This window comes from Zerene cesonia, chromosome 25 (assembly GCF_012273895.1).
Source record: "Zerene cesonia ecotype Mississippi chromosome 25, Zerene_cesonia_1.1, whole genome shotgun sequence".
Lineage (NCBI taxonomy): Eukaryota > Metazoa > Arthropoda > Insecta > Lepidoptera > Pieridae > Zerene > Zerene cesonia.
Window position 1 is genome coordinate 3,161,518 of NC_052126.1, and position 5,508 is coordinate 3,167,025.

The window sequence follows — 5,508 nt, forward strand, 5'->3', positions numbered from 1 at the left end:
TGACGTCGGCCACGACGTTCGACACGGCGACTTGTGTGAGATTCAGATCCCTTTGCGCGAGAATCGTGCCGGTAGTGGTGCGATTCACGACTTCTAGAACGGTTTCTACTTTTACGATTACTGTTATGCATATTCGCCGCTTTACGTGAGATATGTAGACAAGATGATTCACTCTCGGGATAATAAGTAAATTGGAATGAACTCACCGGGAATTACCGATACACAATCGCACTTAATCTTGTTCACGTACGTACACAGCATAACGATGCAAACCGCTTGCTATAAAACCTACGTAACTATTTATATCTACCCACAAAAAGTCTCAAATTAAATTGCTAAACTGCCTGCCGATTTTGTAATGGTCAGAGCGGATCTAGAAACGTGTGGTCTATCCCACTTCTGATTTTAGGAAAACCAGAAGTGGAAATAAACAAAAAAAACTCACAAAAATACACCTAGCTTATTTACTTATTATTACAAAAAGGAAATCAAACTAAACTAAAATTCTAACGAAATTTCTTATAACTAAACGATCACAAATATAATTTAAGAATACGCGAAATTCACAAGAAAGACAGGTTGACTATATCAACGACCAGAGGTTCCTCTTGCCAAGTGGCTTCAACGCGAAGTGTGTCCAAACTGAGCTCGCAAGCGCTTATATTGAAAATAGACTCCTCCCACTCGACTCCCCGCTACTGCCACAAGAAACGTCGCTCTTCTCCCAACAATATTAAAAAAAAACATAATTTTTGAACCAGTTGCAATGGTCGCATATTATAGTTAAATCAGTTAATACATTTAAAAAGGCTGTGTATAAACTATTATCAATTACAAAACCCAAAATTAACATCATGAACAAAAAAAAACATACAAGTAATTAATACAATAATATGTACTATATTAATTGAAGGATGGAAAATCATGAGAAAGGGTTTACGACCGATATATTTTACAGGACATTCAAAAACTAAAATGATACATAATTAGCAAATAAAACAGCACTAAATATTTCTTAATCACCAATAATTACAGTGATTAATTGGGTTAATCATCGATTCTCAAGTGGTAGTACATCGATATGCAACTTTTACAACGGAAATTGGTGATTACAGGTGATAAAGATATCTGTAAATGTACTTATGAGGTACCTCATTTCTTCAGTAAAATATGGTAAAGTTGGCGGGATATGCCCTTGAAAAAATTTATAAAATTTTAACAACATTAAGATCCTTTTAAATGAAAAACAACTTGCAATTTAAGGAAATCTAGGCGATCCCTGCTAATAAGATGGATTAAAAGACGAGCTCTGACTTCCGAAAGCACGTAAGGTATATGGTCTCAATTGTTAATAGATAGTTTATGTAAAGATCAATGTCCACAGATCTCTAGGCAGTTTTAACTAATTCGAAAATTCACTATATTACATTCTGAATCAGTTTTATAAGAAAATGCATATTTTTTTATGAGGGAGACGGTAATGCCATTTAAGTTATCAGGTTTTCTGCGAAACACAAGTAATAACAAGGCGTAATGAATAGTTATCCCGTTTGTTTTTACAGAAACTCTATTAAAATCCAGTTTTATGATATGCGACTACGTATTTTAATCTTCCGCAAAATGTATAGGTTCTATATTACACATCAAGATCTGGCGGTTTCATCAGACTAACTCTGAAAATAAAACTGCAAACTAACCGCATGCTAGTAATATCCGGGCCTTTGAAATTTGTAACGAGATGTTGGTTTTATAGTGACCACGCTTTAAAGTATGAAGCTTTTAAAATATTTAAGTCAACAACGGGATGAAATATAAGATATCACTAAACAAAGCAATCCATTTTCTTGTCATTGTCAATATGTTTGTTTCAATGAAAACTATGTTTTATGTTACGGAAAATAACACAGTTTTATTTTCATGATTTTTCCTATTCCTAGTAATAATAAATCGTTTGTACGTTGACAACAGTTTATATTAAATAAGTGAAGAAATCAGCGCTTATGACATACTAAGTATTTTCCCAAAGGGGAGAGGATTGTTGGGGGAACAGAACCTTTAAAATACTGAGTTAATTATAAAATATACATTTGTTTAAACATCTTATTTTATTTTATATACAGGCGCGTCAATAATATGAGAATAAAATAAAAAGTATTATAATCATCATCATCATCAGCCCATACATGTTCCCACTACTGGGACACAGGCCTCCTATGAGGGTTCAGGCCATAATCCACCACGCTGGCCAAGTGCGGGTTGGCAGATGTCGCATGTCTTTGAACTTTTGATTCTTGGACATGCCGGTTTCCTCACCATGTTTTCCTTCACCGTTTTAAGCAGTGGTGATGTTATCCACATTTGCAGATAAATTGAAAAATCAATTTATTTCCTGCACGCTCTCGCCCGGTCTCGAACCCCGACTTATCGATTTTGAAGTCCGAGTTTCTCACCACTGAGCCACCACTGCTTCCACTGAGCCACCACTGCGTATTGTAATACCTGCTGTTATTCCTGAGAAATTTGCTGAAGGTATATTAAAGGTCGGCATTTCTTTTAATGTGTCATATATTTACTACAGTTATAAAAAATGTAAATTTTCTTTTCAGCGTTCCCAATAAGAAGATTCTATTCGACTGTATTATTTCTTGTTGGTTGTGTTATTTGATAACTCTGTGAGAGAAATTGCTGTCTCTTGATACGTTTTTAGAATATTTCCAGGTACGACGGTGACCTTATTAATTGAAAAGGACTAGTCGCGTAATCTATTCCCGGAAACAATTTAATCCACAGATACCCTACATTCCCAGTTTTAGTGCCAGTTGTGAGTTAGATGCGAAGCGTATTTGATATGCAATTTGTTGCTTTTCAATATAAAAATGACGTTTTAACTGAGGCAAGTTTATGCGAGTACTTTTTAAGTGTGCTACAATTTTAAAATGATTTTCGGAAGATATAGGAAACTCGTTAAAATTGTAGCCGAGTTATACTTTGAGTTTGTATTTCATGATTGAAGAGGCGAATTTGTTTTCTTTTATTTATATGTAACTATGTGTTACAGCATATTTTGCCTTCCACAAACACGCTCGTTGGCTTCTTTTCCTTTATCTACTTATGTCATAGTCAAAACATACAACCGGTCAAATGCCTTTCGATAAAGCTGTGGGTTATGTCGAATTATTACTAAAAAAAAACAAATACTTCTAAACAAAAACAATATATTCTACCAATGGAAGCTGAAAGAATAATTATGAATTCCAGCATGCACCATACTTTTGGAGCTTAGTTAGCAAAAGCAGTAGCATTTACGGATGTGTAGCCTGACACTACTCAGCAGAGTAACAATAGACATACGGATAGTATGTCTATTGTCTATGTCACAATTACATGAGTTACGGGTAGCAATTCTTAAAATATAAACAAATATTTCCATATCCTACGTATAATATCCTCCATCCTAATCGTCCATATATTTATTTCGATTTCCGGGATAGCACTTATCCTATGTGTTTTCTCAGGTCTCCAGCTGTTTGTACCAAATTTCACCCAAATCGGTTTAACAGTTTTGGCGTGAAGAAGTGACAACGTGAAGAAGTCTGGCAAACATAATTTCTTTCGTCGTTTAATAGGGATATGACCTTCCAATTCATCATTTACACGAAACAATGCATAAAGCTATGGAAACTTGCGTTAAATTAATTAGCAGTTCGTCAGATAGTTTCAAGTCAAATCCTATGAATGGTACTCGAGCGTTCGTAGCAACGTTGCGGCTCTTCAAAATTGTTTCTAATGAATATTGAATACAACTGCTTTCATAGGATTTGCTTCATTGAAAATGTATCGTTACATGGCGGCTTCCTGAGAAATTGCAAAAGCGCGCTAACTCTTAGATTTTCCTTTCCCGCGCTTTTTTTATGTAAGACTTGATGGAAGTGGAAAATAAGATAAAATGAGATATCGTAGTTGAGTTGTAAAAAGAGTTGATAAATTACAAACTTAACCTCATGGTGCTCTGTGAAAGAATCGTATTAATATTAATATTCTTTTTATATAATTTAATATGAATATCGTCAGCTGCCTGTATTACTTTCTGATGATTTTTTTTGAGACCAGATGACTTAGAATTTGAATCACAAGCACAATTCTTATTTACTTTACGGACATATTTACGTGGTCTTTGCGTGAACAATATTTACATGGTTTTTTCCTCTTTCTAATATTAGTGTAGATAGACACAACGGTAATAGCGAATAAACATTCGACCAGGATTTAGCAGACTAATTACAGTATAATATTACTATTCCACTTCATTATAATTTGTTTTATCGTCCCGTGTTAATATGTTACACATCATTGATCTAATTAACGCAGTAATTATATGCAACTGATAACTTTTAATGAATACATAACACGTTAATTAAAATGCGATATGAAATTATAATGCTATATTCATAAATTTGTTTGATCATATTTCGGATTCGAGCATAGGTTATAGGTTATATAAAATTGCTGGCCGAATATTTTATGAAATATTATTACAGTGGATGCGAAAATAGCCGAAATGTTTTCGTGGTGTAGGTTGCGTAGGATGGAGTTTCTGGATAAAAATTAATCAACGTGTTATTTTGAAAAAAAAAAGATTAATTCGTGAAGTGAAAGTTACAATATTCCTCATAGAATTTAGTAGGACATATAGATACGATTTTTTGTACGCTTGTCAATAATTATAAAAGAATTACATAGACTATGAAGATTTTTTGTATCAAAGTATCCGTCGTTACCGAGCTAACTTCTTGCATGCTATGCAGTGCACTGCACTTTTTGCTATGCAGAAGACTGCATAGAAAGTCCTCCAAGACACTTTTTAATTTTTGAGTAATCCAAATAGTAGTACTATTGGTTCAAATAACATCATTGAGTGTATTGTTATATAGTAATAACTTTTATTTACATCTTAATATTTTAAATATAAAAGGATTCCTGGTATAGGACTATTAAAGTAGTATTCAACATTTTAACGTTAAATAACTGAAATGCAGTAAAAGCGAACTGTAGTCAGTACTACTGAGTACTTCTATCTTGAAGAGATCTCAGAATCTTTATCTTAAAAATTTTACGTACCTCGTTAAACTTTTAAATTGAATCCAGGTTTATCAACGTTTCAAGTTTTAAACAATTCATGCGTTTAGAAAAATTTAATTTCTATTAAACGCGGTTTTTATAGACTAGATAAATTATAGCGTCTTTTAATTTGTCAGAAGCAAACTTTATCTATATAATTTTTCTACTCTCTTCCTCTATTTCTTCTACTATTTACTATAGTTTCTTTATTCTATTAATTATAGAGGGAGATAGAGAGGGAATTATTATATAATTAATAAAAAGTACTCATTATTATATTTATTTAATATTAATAATAGGCATTAGTTACTTAATCTAAGTTGTTATAAACGTAAAAACTGTAACTGCTACTACTTATTTTACGCGAAAATGCATAAGAACTAAATATAA

At 32.9% G+C, this 5,508-nt stretch overlaps 1 protein-coding gene across 1 annotated transcript in view; it reads left to right on the forward strand.

Annotated features, from left to right (window-relative positions):
* Positions 1-5,508, forward strand: part of LOC119836834 — a 77,153-nt gene that overhangs the window by 17,367 nt on the left and 54,278 nt on the right. The gene's annotated exons all lie outside the window — the stretch shown is intronic.